Raw genomic sequence first — 19,265 nt, 5'->3', positions numbered from 1 at the left:
GGCACCGTGGCTCATGCTGGTAATCCCAACACTTTGGGAGGCTGAGGTGGGCTGATTTCTTGAGACCAGGAGTTTAAGACCAGCCTGGCCAACGTGGTGAAACCCCGTCTCTACTAAAAATACAGAAATTAGCCAGGCGTGGTGGCAGGTGTCTGTAGTCCCAGCTACTGGTGCGGCTGAGGCAGGAGAATCGCTTTAACCCTGGAGGCGAAGGTTACAGTGAGCCAAGATCGCACCATTGCACTCCAGCCTGGGCAACAAAGCAAGACTCCATCTTGAGAAAAAAAGAAAGAAAGAGGGAGGGAGGGAGGAAGGGAGGGAGGGAGGGAGGAAGGAAGGAAGGAAGGAAGGAAGGAAGGAAGGAAGGAAGGAAGGAAGGAAGGAAGGAAACGAACAGTAAAAATATGGCATAAAAGATTAAAAGTGGGCCGGGCTCAGTGGCTCACGCCTGTAATTCTAGCACTTTGGGAGGCTGAGGCGGGTGGATCACGAGGTCAGGAGTTCAAGACCAGCCTGGCCAACATGGTGAAATCCCATCTCTACTAAAAATACAAAAAATTAGCCGGGTGTGGTGGTGAGCACCTGTAATCCCAGCTACTCGGGAGGCTGAGGCAGAGAATTGCTTGAACCTGGGAGGCAGAGGTTGCACTGAGCCGAGATCATGCTACTGCACTCCAGCCTGGGCAACAGAGCGAGACTCTATCTCAAAAAATATAAATAAATAAATGGGCCGGGCACGGTGGCTCACGCCTGTAATCCCAGCACTTTGGGAGGCTGAGGCGGGTAGATCACCTGAAGTCAGGAGTTCAACACCAGCCTGACCAAGCTGGCGAAACCCCGTCTCTACAAAAAATACAAAAATTAGCTGGGTGTGGTGGTGGGCGCCTGTAATCCCAGCTACTCGGGAGGCTGAGGCAGGAGAATCACTTGAACCCAGGAGGCGGAGGTTGCAGTGAGCTGAGATAGTACCATTGCACTCCAGCCTGGGTAACAGAGTGAGACTCTGTCTCAAAAAAATAAATAAATAAATAAATGGGCCGGGTGCAGTGGCTTACGCCTGTAATCCCAGCACTTTGGGAGGCTGAGACAGGTGAATCAGGAGGTCAGGAGTTTGAGACCAGCCTGGCCAACATGGTGAAACCCCATCTCTACTAAAAATACAAAAAATTAGCTAGGCATAGTGGCAGGCGGCTGTAATCCCAGGTACTCCAGAGGCTGAGGCAGGAGAATCGCTTGAACCCAGGAGGCGGAGGTTGCAGTGAGCCAAGATCACACCACTGCACTCCAGCCCGGGCGACAGAGTGACACTCCGTCTCAAAAAAAAAAAAAGATTAAAAATGGTACACCTGTATGGGGTGTTTACCATAAATGGAGTTTGCCAGACTGGATGCTGCTCTGGGTAAGTCAGTGAGTAGTGAGTGAATGTGAAGGCCTAGGATATAACTGTATACTACCATTGACTTTATAAATACTGTACACTTAGGCTACATTAAATTTATTTACTTATTTGTTTATTTATTTATTATTTTTTATTTTTGAGATGGAGTCTTGCTCTGTCGCCCAGGCTGGAGTGCAGTGGCGCGATCTCGGCTCACTGCAACCTCCATCTCCTGGGTTCAAGTGATTCTCCTGCCTCAGCCTCCTGGAGTAGCTGGGATTACAGGCGTGAGCCACCGCACCCAGCAAATTTATTTTAAATATTTTTTCTTCAATAATAAATTAACCTTAGCTTACTGTAACTTTTTTTCTTTCTTTTTTTTTTTTTTTTTTTTTTTTGGAGACAGGGTCTTACTCTTGTCACCCACACTGGAGTGCAGTGGCACAATCATGGGTCATTGCAGCCTCTACCTGTACCTCCCAGGCTTAACGGATCTTCCTGCCTTAGCCTCCTGAGTACTGGGACTACAGGCATGCTCCATCATGCCCAGCTAATTTTTCTTTTCTTTTCTTGTTTTTTTTATTTTGGTTTTTTGTTTTTTTGTTTTTGTAGACATGAGCTCTCACTCAACTAGCAGGGGAGGCTTGTCTTGAACTTCTGGGCTCAAGCAATCCTCCCACCTTGGCCTCTGAAAGTGCTGGGATTACAGGCACGAGCCACTGCCTCTGGCACCAGGTTACTGTAATTATTTTACTTTATAAACTTATTAACTGTTTTACCTTTTTGACTCTTTTGTAATAACAGTTTAAAACACAAACACTTTGTACAGCCGTACAAAAATATTTCTTTCTTTATATCTTTATTCTATAAGCTTTTTTCTATTTTAAAAATTCTTGATCTTTTTACTTAAAATTTTTTTTGGCCAGGTGCAGTGGCTCACGCCTGTAATCCCAGCACTTTGGGAGGCCGAGGCAGGCAGATCACGAGGTCAAGAGATTGAGACCATCCTGGCCAACATGGTGAAACCCCGTCTCTATTGAAAATACAAAAATTAGCTGGGTGTGGTGGTGTGCGCCTATAGTCCCAGCTACTAGGGAGGCTGAGGTAGAAGAATTACTTGAACCTGGGAGGCAAAAGTTGCAGTGAGCCGAGATCCTGCCACTGCACTCCAGCCTGGCGACAGAGCAAGACTCTGTCTCAAAAAAAAAAAAAAAAATATTAAAAACTAAGACATGGGCCGGGCGCAGTGCCTCACACCTGTAATCCCAGCCCTTTGGGAGACCAAGGTGGGTGGATTGCTTGAGGCCAGGAGTTCGAGAGCAGCCTGGGCAACATGGTGAAACCCCGTGTCTACTAAAATACAAAAAAATAGCCAGGCATGGTGGCACGCACCTGTCAGCTACTCGGGAGGTTGAAGTACAATAATCGCTTGAACCCAGGAGGCAGAGATTCCAGTGAACCGAAATGGCACAACTGCACTCCAGCCTGGGTGACAAAGCGAAACTCTGTCTCAAAAAATAAAAAATAAAAATAAAAACTAAGACATGGCCGGGCATGGAAGCTCACGCCTATAATCCCAGCAATTTGGGAAGGCCAAGATGGGAGGACTGCTTGAGTCCAGGAGTTCAAGACCTGCCTGGGCAGCATGGTGAAACCCCTGTCTCTACAAAAAAAAAAAAAAAAAAATTAGCCAGATATGGTAGCGTTTGCCTCTCTTGTCCCAGCTACTCGGAAGGGTAAGGTGACAGGATCGCTTGAGCCCAGAGGCAGACATTACAGTGAGCTGAGATCACACCAGTGCACTCCAGCCTGGGCAACAGAGCAAGACCTTTTTTAAAAAGAAAAAAGAAAAGAAAAGAGGCCGGGCACGGTGGCTCACGCCTACAATCCCAGCACTTTGGGAGGCTGAGGCGGGTGGATCACGAGGTCAGGAGATCGAGACCATCATGGCTAACACAGTGAAACCCCGTCTCTACTAAAAATACAAAAAAATTAGCCAGGCGTGGTGGCGGGCGCCTGTAGTCCCAGCTACTCGGGAGGCTGAGGCAGGAGAATGGCGTGAACCCGGGAGGCGGAGCTTGCAGTGAGCCGAGATTGCGCCACTGCACTCCAGCCTGGGCGACAGAGCGAGACTCCGTCTCAAAAAAAAAAAAAAAAAAAAAGAAAAGAAAAAAGGAAAAGAAAACTAAGACATGAACACACACACTAGCCTAGGCCTACCCAGGGACAGGATCATCAATCCACCCACCTGGGCCTCCCACCTCCACATCTTGTCCCACTGGAAGATCTTCCGGGGCAATAACACTCACCTTTTGTGATAACATGCCTTTTTCTGGAATACCTTCTAAAGACCTGCCTGAGGCTGTTTCACAGTTAACTGGTTTCTTTTTCTTTTTTTTAAGGCAGAGTTGTTGTTGTTGTTTTTTTTTTTTTTGAGACGGAGTCTTTCTCTGTCCCTCAGGCTGGAGTGCGGTGGCGCGATCTCGGCTCACCGCAACCTCCACCTCCTGGGTTCACGCCATTCTCCTGCCTCAGCCTCCCGAGTAGCTGGGACCACAGGCGCCCGCCAACACGCCCGGCCAATTTTTTTGTATTTTTTAGTACAGACGGGGTTTCACCGTGTTAGCCAGGATGGTCTCGATCTCCTGACCTCGTGATCCCCCCGCCTCGGCCTCCCAAAGTGCTGGGATTACAGGCTTGAGCCACCGCGCCCGGCCGAGGCAGAGTTTTGTTTTTGTTGTCCAGGCTGGAGTGCAATGGCACAATCTCAACTCGCCGCAACCTCTGTCTCCTGGCTTCAAGCGATTCTCCTGCCTTGGCCTTCCAAGTAGCTGGGACTACAGGTGTGCGCCACCATGCCTGGCTAATTTTTTGTATTTTTAGTAGAGATGGGGGTTTCACCATGTTGGCCAGGCTGGTCTCAAACTCCTGACCTCAAGTGATCCACCCACCTCGGCCTCCTAAGGTGCTGGGGTTACAGGTATGAGTCACTGTGCCTGACCAACTTGTATCTTTTAAGCAGAAAGAGTACACTCTAAAATAACGATAAAAATAAATACGTAAACCAGGCTGGGCATGGTGGCTCACACCTGTAATCCCAGTACTTTAGGAAGCTGAGGCGGGTGGATCACGAAGTCAGGAGTTCAAGACCAGCCTGGCCAAGATGATGAAACCCCGTCTCTACTAAAAATACGAAAAATTAGCCAGACATGGTGGCAGGCACCTGTAATCCCAGCTACTCGGGAGGCTGAGGTAGAGAATTGCTTGAATCCAGGAGGCAGAGGTTGCAGTCAGCCGAGATCTCACCACTGCACTCCAGCCTGGGTGACAGAGCAAGACCCCGTCCCAAAAACAAAAACAAAACATAAACCAGTAACATAGTCATTTATTATCATTATCAAGTATTATGTACATAACTGAACATGCTATACTTTTAACAGCCAGCAGTGCAGTAGGTTTGTTTACACCAGAATCACCACAAACACATGAGTAATGTGTTGTGCTATGATGTTATGATGGCTACGTCTCTAAGCCATAGGAATTTTTCAGCTCCATTATAATCTTATGAGACCACCGTCATTAATGTGGCCATTGTCAACCAAAATGTCATCATATGGTGCATGACTGTATCTAGAAGTGGAATTACTGGCTGGGTGAGTCACACAGTAGACATATACTTTATTTTTTTTCCTCTGAGTCTGCTTGCTAGGGAATATACTTAACTTTTTAAGAAACCACTGCCAGGTGCGGTGGCTCATGCCCATAATCGAGTGCTATGGGAGGCCGAGGTGGGAGGATCGCTTGAGGCCAGGAGGTGGAGGTTGCAGTGAGCCAAGATTATGCCACTACACTCCAGCCTGGGCGACAGATCAAGACTCCATCTTGAAAAAAATAAACAACTAACATCAGTCACTTTCTTGGGATAATCCCTCCTGTCTGGGAAGTTAACTCAGGAGACCAGACTGTAAAACTAAGGCTTGTTTCATCAGCACAGGATTAGGGCTGGAGTAGTAAATTGCTCCTCTACTCTAGGGACAGTTTTATCTAGGAAAGATACTCATTTCTGTATAAACACAACACACTCTCTATGACTCTATAAACAAGATACACTTCTAGTAATCTTTCTTTTTTGTTTTTGCTTCTTGGGGGGGTTTTATTGAGATGGAGTCTCACTCTTGCCAGACTGAAGAGCAGTGGCACCATCTCAGCTCACTGCAACCTCTGCCTCCTGGGTTCAAGCGATTCTTCTTGCCTTAGCCTCCCGAGTAGTTGGGATTACAGGCATGTGCCACCATGCCCAGCTAATTTTCTAGTAATCTTTCTTTTTTTTTTTTTTTTTGAGACAGAGTCTTGCTCTGTCACCAGGCCTGAGTGCAGTGGCGCAATCTTGGCTCACTGCAACCTCCGCCTCCCGGGTTCAAGCCATTCTCCTGCCTCAGCCTCCTGAGTAGCTGGGATTACAGGCACCCACCACCATACCCAGCTAATTTTTTTTTTTTGGAGACAGAGTCTCACTCTGTCGCCCAGGCTGGAGTGCAGTTGCGCGATCTCGGCTCATGCAACCTCCACCTCCCGGGTTCAAGCAATCCTCTGCCTCAGCCTCCCAAGTAGCCGGGATTACAAGCAACCGCCACCACGCCCGGCTAATTTTTGTATTTTTAGTAGAGGAGGGGTTTCACCGTGTTGGCCAGGCTGGTCTTGAACTCCTGACCTTGTGATCCACCTGCCTCGGCCTCCCAAAGTGCTGGGATTACAGGCGTGAGCCACCGTGCCCGGCCGTTTTCTAGTAATCTTTCTAAATTCTCCTCTTAAAAAACAATTACAGCATGTAATCCCAGCACTTTGGGAGGCCGAGGCAAGCGGATCAGGAGGTCAGGAGATTGAGACCATCCTGGCTAACACAGTGAAACCCCATCTCTACTAAACATACAAACAATTAGCCAGACATGGTGGCAGGCGCCTGTAGTCCCAGCTACTCAGGAGGCTGAGGCAAGAGAATCACTTGAACCCGGGCGTGGAGGTTGCAATGAGCCGAGATCACGCCACTGCGCTCCAGCCTCGGCGACAGAGCGAGACTCTGTCTAAAAATAAAAAATAAAAAATAAAAAAAAAATTACATATACATTTGCTATGTTTGTGCATGGAATATTTCCAGAATGATTCTCAAGAAACTATTAACAGTTGTTGCCTCCAGGGAAAAGAACTGGGTGACTGGAGGACAAATGGAAGAGAGATTTCTTTTTCAGTGCTGTGGTACTAGTCCAAGCCACCATTATCTCTCATCTAGATTATATTGGGGCCTCCTACCTGGCTTTCTTGCCTCTATTCTTGTCCACCACAGTTCTTTTACCACACAGCAACAAGACTGATTATTTTAGTTTAGTTTAATTTTTGAGACAGAGTCTCACTCTGTCACCCAGGCTGGAATGCAGAGGTGCAGTCTTGGCTCACAGCAACCTCCACCTCCCAGGTTCAGCGATTCCCCTGCCTTAGCCTCCAAGTAGCTGGGATTATAAGCATGTGCCACCACGCCCGGCTGGTTTTTTTTTTTTTTTTTTTTAGTAGAGATGGCGTGTTTCACCATGTTGGCGAGGCTTGTCTTGAACTCCTGACCTCAAGTGATCCATCCGCCTCTGCCTCCCAAAGTGCTGGGATTACAGGCATGAGCCACCACTCCCAGCCAAGGCTGATTATTTTAAAAAGCAAACCACTGCCAGGTGCGGTGGCTCACACCTGTAATGCCAGTGCTGCAGGAGGATCCCTTAAGCCCCGGAGTCCCAGACCAGTCTGATCAACATGGTGAAAACTCGTCTCTACAAAAAAAACTTTAAAAATTAGCCAGGTGTGGTGGTGTATAACTGTAGTCCCAGCTATTGGGGAGGCTGAGGTGGGAGGATCCCTTGAGCCTGGGAGGTCGAGGCTGCAGTGAGCCAAGATAGTGCCACTGCACTCCAGTCTGGGCAACAGAGCAAGACTCTGACTCTTAGAAAAAAAAAAGGGGGGGGTGGCTGGGAGTGGTGCCTCACACCTGTAATCCCAGAACTTTGGGAGGCCAAGGCAGTAGATCATGAGGTCAGGAGTTTGAGACCAGCCTGGCCAACATAGTGAAGCCCCATCTCTACTAAAAATACAAAAATTAGTCAGGTGAAAAAAAAAAAAAAAAAAAAATTAGTCAGGTGTTGTGGCACACGCCTGTAGTCCCAGCTACTCAGGAGGCTGAGGCAGGAGAATCGCTTGAACCCAGGAGGCGGAGGTTGTGGTGAGCCGAGATGGCACCACCACCCTCCAGCCTGGGCAACAGAGCTAGACTCTGTCTCAAAAAAAAAAAACAAAAACGGCCGGTGCAGTGGATCACGCCTGTAATCCAAACACTTTGGGAGGCCAAGGCCGGTGTGGTGGATCATGAGGTCAAGAGATTGAGACCATCCTGGACAACATGGTGAAATCCCATCTCTACTAAAAATACAAAAATTAGCCAGGTGTGGTGGCACTTGTCTGTAATCCGAGCTCCTTAGGATGCTGAGGCAAGAGAATCGCTTGAACCCAGGAGGCAGAGGTTGCAGTGAGCCGAGATCAAGTCACTGTACTCCAGCCTGGGCAACAGAGCAAGACTCTGTCTCAAAAAAAAAAAAAAAAAAGCAAATACAAAAATACAATCTCATCACTCCCCCACTTAAATTCTTAAGCTTCTCTCTATAATTAAAATGTACACTCCTTACTGTGGTATATATGCCCCTGCATGGTCCGGACCCTCCCTTCCTCTCTAACCACCTCCTCTGCCATGGCCTCCACATGATTCTCTCTGTTCCACCACACTGGCCTCCTTTCTGTTCCTCAGACCCTCCAAGCTCATTCTTCCTTCAGACCTTGTCCCCTCGCTAGTTGCTCTGCCAGGAATGCTCTTCTTTCAGGTCAACACACAACTGGCTCCTTCTTATTTAAAGCTTGGTGCAAATGACACTGCCTCAGAGACCCCCCTTCTTGACCACTCTGTCTAAATTAGCTCCTCCAGGCGCACAGCAGTGGTCACCTTCCCAGTACCTTGTTTCGTTTTCTTCATACCACTTACTACTGAAGTTATTTCCTGAGTTGTTCATTAGCTGTCTGCACTCTCTAGAATGTAAGCCCCTTGAAGGCAGAAACTTGTCTCTTGTTCTCCTGTGTCCTCAGTGTTTGGAGCAACACATAACACTGAATGAATGAAGGCATGCATGCATGTATGGGGGCACATGGGAAGGATGCAGGTGGCAGGTGGTTGTATTCGTTTCCTCTCGGTGCTGTAACAAATTACCACAAACTCAGTTTTATTATTATTATTATTTATTTTATTTTTATTTTTTTGAGACAGAGTTTCGCTCTTTTTGCCCAGGCTGGAGTGCAATGGCGCAATCTCAGCTCACTGCAACCTCCGCCTCCCGGGTTCAAGTGATTCTCCTGCCTCAGCCTCCCAAGTAGCTGGGATGACAGGCGCACGCCACCACACCCAGCTAATTTTTTGTATTTTTTTAGTAGAGACGGGGTTTCACCATGTTGGCCAGGATGGTCTCGAACTCTTGACCTCGTGATCCACCCACCTTGGCCTCCCAAAGTGCTGGGATTATAGGCCGCGCCCGGCCAGTTTTATTATCTTATAGTTCTGGAGGTCAGAATCTGAAACGGGCCTTACAGGACTACAAGGTGTTGGTGAAGCTGGGTTCCTTCTGGACACCCTAGGGGAGAATCTATTTCCTTCCCTTTTTAGCTTCTAGAGGCTGCCCGAATTCCTTGGCTGAGGTTGCAGCAAGCCAAGATCGCGCCGTTGCACTCCAGCCTGGGCAACAAGTGCAAAATTCTGTCTCAAAAAAAAAAAAATTGGTCTGGGTGCACCAATTTTACTAGTCCCTGGATGTTTCAAAGATAAATCAGATGCAGGCCAGGTGGCTCATTCCTGTAATCCCAACACTTTGGGAGGCCGAGGCAGAGGATTACTTGAGGACAGGAGTTTGAGATCAGCCTGGGCAACATAGCAAGACCCTCTTTCTTTCTTTCTTTCTTTCTTTCTTTCTTTCTTTCTTTCTTTCTTTCTTTCTTTCTTTCTTTCTTCTTTCTTTTTTTTGAGACGGAGTCTGGCTCTGTCACCCAGGCTGGAGTGCAGTGGCGCCATCTCAGCTCACTGCAAGCTCCGCCTCCCAGGTTCATGCCATTCTCCTGCTTCAGCCTCCCGAGTAGCTGGGACTGCAGGCGCCCTCTGCCACGCCCGGCTAATTTTTTGTATTTTTAGTAGAGACAGGGTTTCACTGTGTTTGCCAGGATGGTCTCGATCTCCTGACCTCATCATCCACCCGCCTCGGCCTCCCAAAGTGCTGGGATTACAGGCGTGAGCCACCACGCCCGGCCTCTTGCTTTCTTGCTTCCTTGCTTTCCTCTCTCTTTCTTCCTTCCCTCTCTCTCTCTTTTCTTTTCCTTCTCTTTAATTTTCCTTTCCTTTTCTTTCTTTTTTGAGACAGAGTCTCACTCTCTTGCCCAGGCTGGAGTGCAATGGCACACTCTCAGCTCACTGCAACCTTCATCTTCCAGGTTCAAGCGATTCTCTTGCCTCAGTATCCTGAGTAGCTGGGATTACAGGCACCTGCCACCACGCCCAACTAATTTTTATATTTTTAGTAGAGATAGGGTTCACCATCTTGGCCAGGCTGGTCTCGAACTCCTGACCTTAGGTGATCCGCCTGCCTTGCCCTCAACTTAGACCTTAGCATCACCAAAAACTGTACTATCTTAGAAATTTCAACCCCAAATCTCCAATAATCTCCTTTTAGCTCACTTACTCAACCATGCCACCTCAACAATTTGTGTCCTTCATGTTCACTCCAATCCATTGGTCTTACCATTTCCCCAGCATCCAGCGGTCTCCACATATTTCTTCAAGAATCTTGGTTTCTTTAATGAGAAATGATCATTAGAGTTGGGCATAGTGGCTCACACCTGTAATCCCTGTGACTTGGAAGACTGAGGCAAGATGATCATTTGAGTCCAGGAGTTTGAGACCAGACTGGGGAACAATAGTGCCCAATGGTCTCTACAAAAATAAAAAACTTGGCTGGGGGACCGGGTGTGGTGGCTCACACCTGTAATCCCACAATTTGGGAGGCTGAGGAGGGTGGATCACCTGAGGTCAGGAGTTTGAGATCAACCTAGCCAACATGGTGAAACCCCATCTCTACTAAAAATACAAAAATTACCTGGGCATGTGACGGGTGCCTGTAATCCCAGCTACTCAGGAGGCCAAGGCAGGAGAATCACTTGAACCTGGGAGGCGGAGGTTGCGGTGAGCTGAGATCATGCTGTTACACTCCAGCCTGGGGGACAATAGCGAAACTCCATCTCAAAAAAATAAAAAATGAAAAAAAACTTGGCTGGGTACTGTGGCATGTACCCATAGTTCCAGCTACTTGGGAGGATGAGGCAGGAGGATTGCTGCAGTAAGCTATGATTGGGTCACTGCACTCCTGCCTGAACAACAGAGTGAGACTCAACTGTAAAAGAAAAAAAAAGGTCATTAGAGACTACCATCTCTGCACCAGGATGCTCATGACTATTGAAGATGCTCATTACTATTGGGTTTGTCAAATTTGGGACTACAAAACTACAAAAAGTCTGTTTTCTTTCTTCCATCAAGACTCATGGTTCTTATGGACACAGAAATGGGAGAATTAAAACATTCCATAATTCCTCATTTGTTTTATCCTACACAATACATTAAACAGTCTCAGAATAACTAGTAGTACTACCTTCATCATTATGATTACTAAAAACATATTTAAACTTTTTTTGTAAATGCTATTCCCTTTCTCCTATCTTTTTTGGTTATAATGTCTACATTATCAGATCATATGGCCATTACATACTGTAATCTCTCTTTTACCTTCATTTATTCTCATTTCCATGAGTAACTAATATACAGTACTGACTCTCAGCCCTTATGTTGACATCTCTCTAATTGTCTGAAGTGCACTCTCTAGTGGATTTCTCAGGAAAGGGTCATGGGAACAATAATCCCTGAGTCCCTAAATATTGATAACAATTTGTCTGTGCCCATTATTGTTGAAGATTAGCTTTGCTTTGGCTCACCTGTTCTTCCTTTTTATTTATTTATTATTATTATTTTGTGAGATGGAGTCCCACTCTGTCGCCCAGGCTGGAGTGCAGTGGTGCGATCTTGGCTCACTACAACCTCCGCTTCCCGAGTTCAAGTGATTCTCCTGCCTCAGCCACCCAAGTAGCTGGGATTACAGGCACACGCCACCACGCCTGGGTATTTCATATATATATATATATATATATTTTTTTTTTTTTTTTTTTTTTTTTGTGACGGAGTCTCGCTCTGTCGCCCAGGCTGGAGTGCAGTGGCCCGATCTCCGCTCACTGCAAGCTCCACCTCCCGGGTTCACGCCATTCTCCTGCCTCAGCCTGCGGAGTAGCTGGGACTACAGGCGCCCGCCACCGCGCCCGGCTAATTTTTTGTATTTTTAGTAGAGACGGGGTTTCACCATGGTCTCGATCCCCTGACCTCGTGATCCGCCCGCCTCAGCCTCCCAAAGTGCTGGGATTACAGGCGTGAGCCACCGCGCCCGGCCTTTTTTTTTTTTTTTTTTTGAGAAGGAGTCTCGCTCTTTCACCCAGGCTGGAGTGCAGTGGCGCGATCTCCGCTCACTGCAGGCTCCGTCCCCCGTTCACGCCATTCTCCTGCCTCAGCCTCCCGAGTAGCTGGGACTACAGGCGCCCGCCACCTCGCCCGGCTAATTTTTTTGTATTTTTTAGTAGAGACGGGGTTTCACCGTGTTAGCCAGGATGGTCTTGATCTCCTGACCTCGTGATCCGCCCGCCTCGGCCTCCCAAAGTGCTGGGATTACAGGCGTGAGCCACCGCTCCCGGCCCATATATATATATATTTTTAGTAGAGATGAGATTTCACCATGTTGGCCGAGCTGGTCTCCAACTCCTGACCTCAGGTGATCCACCCACCTCAGCCTCCCAAAATGCTGGGATTACAGACGTTGAGTCACCACGCCCGGCTTGTTATTCCTTAAATATTTAAAATATGTCAGCTAGGTGCGGCGGCTCACGCCTATAATCCCAGCACTTTGGGAGACCAAGGCAGGCGAATCACTTTGAGATCAGGAGTTTGAGACCAGCCTGGCCAACGTGGTGAAACCCCATCTCTACCAAAAAAAAAAACCCCACAAAAACTAGCCAGGTGTGGTGGCAGTTGCCTGCAATCTTTTTCAAATTACAATATTTGTCATTTTGGACAAATGAGATCACTTAATCACTTTGGATCACTTGAGGTCAGGAGTTCAAGATCAGCCTGGCCAACATGGCGAAACCCCATCTCTACTAAAAATGCATAAATTAGCCGGGTGTGGTGGTGCATGCCTGTAATCCCAGCTACTCGGGAGGCTGAGGCCTGAGAATCGCTTGAATCTGGGAGGTGGAGGTTGCAGTGAGCCAAGATTGCACCACAGCACTTCAGCCTGGGTGACAGACTGTCTCAAAAAAAATTGTTTTTTCATTTATTTATTTATTTTAGAGATGAGATCTCACTCTATTGCCCTGGCTGGAGTACAGGTGCAAGCCACAGCGCCTAGCTTCTTTCATGTCTCTTTTTTATTTATTTATTTATTTATTTTTACTTTTTTTTTTCTTAGTATTTATTGATCATTCTTGGGTGTTTCTCGGAGAAGGGGATGTGGCAGGGTCATAGGATAATAGTGGAGAGAAGGTCAGCAGATTAACACCTGAACAAAGGTCTCTGGCTTTCCTAGGCAGAGGTCCCTGCGGCCTTCCACAGTGTTTGTGTCCCTGGGTACTTAAGGGAGTGGTGATGACTTTCAAGGAGCATGCTGCCTTCAAGCATCTGTTTAACAAAGCACATCTTGCAGAGCCCTTAATCCACTTAACCCTGAGTTGACACAGCACATGTTTCAGAGAGCATGGGGTTGGGGGTAAGGTTATAGATTAACAGCATCCCAAGGCAGAAGAATTTTTCTTAGTACAGAACAAAATGGAGTCTCCTATGTCTACTTCTTTCTACACAGACACAGTAACAATCTGATCACTCTTTCTTTTTCCCACATTTCCCCCTTTTCTTTTCGACAAAACCGCCATCGTCATCATGGCCCGTTCTTGATGGTCGCTGTCTCTTCGGAGCTGTTGGGTACACCTGCAGAAAGGCTGTCATTTCACAGTTGGAAGGTTGCACAGCGGCCAGGCAGAGGCGCTCCTCACTTCCCAGACGGGGTGGCGGCTGGGCAGAGGCGCTCCTCAATTCCCAGACGGGGCGGCCGGGCAGAGGCACTCCTCACTTCCTAGACGGGGTGGCGGCCGGGCAGAAGCGCTCCTCACATCCCAGACGGGGCGGCCGGGCAGAGACGCTCCTCACTTCCCAGACGGGGTGGCCAGGCAGACGCTCCTCACTTCCCAGACGGGGCGGCCGGGCAGAGGCACTCCTCACTTCCTAGACAGGGCGGCTGGGCAGAGACGCTCCTCACATCCCAGACGGGGTGGCTGCCGGGCAGAGACGTTCCTCACTTCCTAGACGGGGTGGCGGCCGGGCAGAGGCTGTAATCTTAGCACTCTGGGAGGCCAAGGCAGGCGGCTGGGAGGTGGAGGTTGTAGCGAGCCGAGATCACGCCACTGCATTCCAGCCTGGGCAACATTGAGCATTGCGTGAGGAAGACTCCGTCTGTAATCCCAGCACTTCGGGAGGCGGAGGCGGGCAGATCACTCTAGGTCAGGAGTTGGAGACCAGCCTGGCCAACATGGCGAAACCCCGTCTCCAAAAATACAAAAACCAGCCAGGCGTGGCGGCGCGTGCCTGCAATCCCAGGCACTCGGCAGGCTGAGGCAGGAGAATCAAGGGAGCCCGAGGCAGGGAGGTTGCAGTGAGCCAAGATTATGCCGCTGCACTCCAGCCTGGGCAACAGAGGGAGACCGTCTCGAAAGAAAGAAACAAAAGAAAGGAAAGGAAAGAAAGAAAGAAGAAAGAAAAGAGAAAGAAAGAAAGAAAGAAGAAAGAAAGAAAGAAAGAAAGAAAGAAAGAAAGAAAGAAAGAAGAAAGAAAGAGAGAAAGAGAGAAAGGAAGGAAGGAAAGAAGGAAGGAAGGAAGGAAGGAAGGAAGGAAGGAAGGAAGGAAGGAAAGGAAGGAAGGAAAAGGAGGGAGGGAAGGAGGGAGGGAGGGAGGGAAGGAAGGAAGCTTTTTTTTGTTTGTTTGTTTTTGAGATAGAGTCTTGCTCTGAAATGCTGGAGTGCAGTAGCATCGTCTCAACTCACTGCAACCTCCACCTCCCAGGTTCAAGTGATTCTCCTGCCTCAGCCTCCCGAGTGGCTGGGACTACAGGTGCACGCTGCCATGCCTGGCTAATTTTTGTATTTTTAGTAGAGATGGGGTTTTGCCATGTTGGCCAGGCTGGTCTCAAACTGCTGTAATTCGCCTGCCTCAGACTCCCAAAGTGCTGGGATTACAGGCATGAGCCATAGCACCCAACTTTATATCACTTTCTTTTTTTTTTTTTTTTTTTGAGATGGAGTCTCGCTGTCACGAAGGCTGGAGTGCAGTGGCACGATCTCGGCTCACTGCAAGCTCCGCCTCCCGGGTTCACGCCATTCTCCTGCCTCAGCCTCCGGAGTAGTTGGGACTACAGGTGCCCACCACCACGCCCGGCTAATTTTTGTATTTTTAGTAGAGACGGGGTTTCACCGTGTTAGCCAGGATGGTCTCGATCTCCTGACCTCGTGATCCGCCCTCCTCGGCCTCCCAAAGTGCTGGGATTACAGGCGTGAGCCACCGCGCCCGGCTATATCACTTTCTTAATGTCTTTTAGCTCACTTTAAAATAAAATGTTATGATTTTCATCTGTTTTGTGAGCATCTCTCTGGCATGAATCTTTTTCTGTCCTCATTATCTGTTTTCTTTTTCTCTTTTTTTTTAACCTACCTATTCTCAATTCTCTTTTCTTTTTTTTTTAACTTTTTTTTTTTTTTTTTTTTGAGACCAAGTCTCACTCTTGTCCCCCAGGCTGGAGTGCAATAGCAGGATCTCGGCTCACTGCAACCTCCATCTCCTGGATTCAAGCCATTCTCCTGCCTCAGCCTCCTGAGTAGCTGGGATTACAGGCACCTGCCACCATGCCCGGCTAATTTTTGTATTTTCATTTTTATTTTATTTTATTTTATTTTATTTTATTTTATTTTATTTTATTTTATTTTTTGAGACGGAGTCTCGCTCTGTCGCCCAGGCTGGAGTGCAGTGGTGCGATCTCAGCTCACTGCAAGCTCCGCCTCCCGGGTTCCGGCCATTCTCCTGCCTCAGCCTCTCCGAGTAGCTGGGACTACAGGCGCCCGCCGCCACGCCTGGCTAATTTTTGTTTGTATTTTTAGTAGAGACGGAGTTTCACCGTGGTCTCCATCTGCTGACCTCGTGATCCGCCCGCCTCGGCCTCCCAAAGTGCTGGGATTACAAGCGTGAGCCACCAGGCCCGGCCAATTTTTGTATTTTTAGTAGAGACGGGGTTTCACCATGTTGGCCAGGTTGGTCTCGAACTCCTGACCTCAGGTGATCTGCCCACCTCGGCTTCCCAAAGTGCTGGGATTACAGGTGTGAGCCACTGCGCCCGGCCTCAATTCTCTTTTTTCTTATAGTAACTTTGTGTGGAATTTAATACGATACTCTTCTGTTGCTCACATTTATATAAATTTAATTTTTCTGAAGGATTTCTTCAGATGGCTTTCCTACCTAGACTAAGCTCCTTCTTCTGTCTGTCGTTTTCTGGTAGTGTTCAAAAACATGATGTCTTGCTCTCTGAGGCTCTCTACCTCTACCCCACTTTTGTCCAAGCCTTCTCTTTGTCTCTATTGTCCATGTCCTACTACGTTTTTTTTTTTTTTTTTGAGGCGGAGTCTCGCTCTGCCGCCCAGGCTGGAGTGCAGTGGCGCAATCTCGGCTCACTGCAAGCTCCGCCTCCCGGGTTCACGCCATTCTCCTGCCTCAGCCTCTCCGAGTAGCTGGGACTACAGGCGCCCGCGACCACGCCCGGCTAATTTTTTGTATTCTTTCAGTAGAGACGGGGTTTCACCGTGTTAACCAGGATGGTCTCGATCTCCTGACCTCGTGATCCGCCCGCCTTGGCCTCCCAAAGTGCTGGGATTACAAGCGTGAGCCACCGCGCCCGGCCTTTTTTTTTTTTTTTTAAGACAGTGTTTCATTCTGTCTCCTAGGCTCACTGCAGCTTTCGCCTCCCAGGTTCAAGCGATTCTCCTGCCTCAGCCTCTTGAGTAGCTGGGATTACAGGTGTGCAACATCATGCCTGGCTAATTTTTGTATTTTTTGCAGAGATGGAATTTCACCATGTTGGCCAGGCTGGTTTCAAACTCCTGACCTCAAGTGATCTGCCCTCCTTGGTCTCCCAATGTACTAGGATTATAGGTGTGAGCCACCGCACCCAGCCCATGTCCTACTAAGTTGTTTTGTTTTGTTCTGTTTTGTTTGGATGGAGTCTCGCTTAGCTGCCCAGGCTGGAGTGCAGTGGTGCGATCTTGACTCACTGCAGCCTTGAATTCCCAAGCTCAGTTGATTTTCCCACATCGGCCTCCCAAGTAGCTGGGACTACAGGCATGAGCCACTGTGCCCGGCAAGGAGGGATTACTAACTGAGTCACTCAAAGAACAATGAGAGGACACAGAGATGTTTAGTTGGGGGAAAGAAATGTAAGGGGAGCCACACATGGTGTCATGTACCTGTAGTCCCAGCTACCCAGGAGGCTGAAGCAGAGGGAGGGGGATCCCTTGAGTCCAGGAGTTCAAGGTCAGCTTGGGCAACATAGCAAGACCCCATCTCTTTTTTTTTTATTTTTATTTTTTTGAGACGGAGTCTCGCTCTGTCGCCCAGGCTGGAGTGCAGTGGCGCAATCTCGGCTCACTGCAAGCTCCGCCTCCCGGGTTCACGCCATTCTTCTGCCTCAGCCTCTCGGAGTAGCTGGGACTACAGGCTCCCGCCACCACACCCGGCTAATTTTTTTTTTTGTATTTTTAGTAGAGACGGGGTTTCGCCGCAGTCTCGATCTCCTGACCTCGTGATCCGCCTGCCTCGGCCTCCCAAAGTGCTGGGATTACAAGCGTGAGCCACCGCGCCCGGCGCAAGACCCCATCTCTAAAAATTAAAAATAAAAATATTTTAAAGGCTGGGCACAGTGGCTTACACCTGCAATCCCACTACTTTGGGAGGCCAAGGCAGGCAGATCCTCTTGAACCCAAGAGTCTGAGAACAGCCTTGGCAACATAGGGAAACCCCATCTCTACAAAACATCTAAAAATTAGCCAAGCATGGTGGTGCACGCCTGTAGTCCCACCTACTTGAGAAGCTGAAGTGGGAGGATCACTTGAGCCTGGGAGGTTGAGGCTGCAGTGAGCTATGATTGTGCCACTGTACCCCAGCCTAGGTGACAGAGCAAGACCTTGTCTCAAAATAAAATAAAATAAAATAAAACAAAATTAAATTAAATTAAAAAGAAAACTAAAGGGGAAAAGAGAGACATTTTCAAAGGTCTGAAGGGTTGTTATATACAAGAGGGATTAACCAGAGGTTAGAATTAGACTTGCTTGGTAGAAGTTATAGAGAAACACAACTGGTCTAAAATTTTTCTTCCTTCCTCCTTCTTTCCTTTCCAATTATTTTATTTTTGATCACATAAAACATGAACAAAATATAAAAAGTACAAAAGAATATATAGTAAAGTCTTGCATTCAGTTCCTCTTCCCAGAGCCAGTTTCTTATATATCCTTCAAGATACATTTTAAGCATATATAAACATTTTTTTATTTTTTAAAAGGAATTTAATATGCTTTTAGATAATGAAAATATTTCTTATTCTTGTAGCAGCAGTCTTGCAATGACTGTCTCAGGCATTTCCTGTCCTGGAGCTATTCAGGGGAAATAGACAAGAAATCATCTGAGGTATTTTTTTTCTCTCTTGCAATTTATTTGTTGAAAAAACTGGATTGTACCTCCTTCCCTGTTCCAGGTGAAAAAGAAGAAAAAAAGAAAAAAAATTGGATTGTTGTCCTGTTGAATTTCCTGCATTCTGGATTTTGCTGATCATGTGGCATCTTTCCTCTGTCCTATGGAGTTTTTGTAAATTGGTATTGGATTGAAAGGTTTGATCAAATTCAGATTTGATTATTTTGGTAAGACTACTTCATAAACAGTGGTGAGTTCATTTTTTTTTTTTTTTTTTGAGATGGAGTCTTGCTGTGTCACCCAGGCTAGAGTGCAATGGCACGATCTCAGCTCACTGCAATATCCACCTCCTGGGCTCAAGTCATTCTCCTGCCTCAGCCTCCCCAGTAGCTGGGATTACAGGTGCCCGCCACCATGCCTGGCTATTTTTTGTATTTTTGGTAGAGATGAGGTTTCACCATGTTGGCCAGGCTGGTCTCGAACTCCTGACCTCGTGATCCGCCCGCCTCAGCCTCCCAAAGGGCTGGGATTATGAACGTGAGTCACTGCGCCCAGCCAGTGAGTTCTTCCATCAGGAGACACATAATATCTGGTATCTCTTTTTGTGATGGTCACAACTCAGGATGCTCAAAGCCTAAATCTATAAACTCATCAGAAGTTGACAAATGGTTGGCTGGTTGGGGTGGCTCACACCTGTGATCCCAGCACTTTGGGAGGCTCAGGCGGATGGATCACCTGAGGCTAGGAGTTCAAGACCAGCCTGGGAAAAAAAGTGAGACCCCCCCATCTTTATAAAAAATAAAAAATTCAGCCTGCTTGTCGCAGCTACTTGGAAGGCTGAGATGGGAGGATCACTTCAGTCCGGGAGGTCTAGGCTGCAGCAAGGTGTGATTTTAC

The sequence above is a fragment of the Symphalangus syndactylus genome, chromosome 17 (genome assembly GCF_028878055.3).
Source record: "Symphalangus syndactylus isolate Jambi chromosome 17, NHGRI_mSymSyn1-v2.1_pri, whole genome shotgun sequence".
Lineage (NCBI taxonomy): Eukaryota > Metazoa > Chordata > Mammalia > Primates > Hylobatidae > Symphalangus > Symphalangus syndactylus.
Note: the sequence above shows the minus strand (reverse complement) of the source record.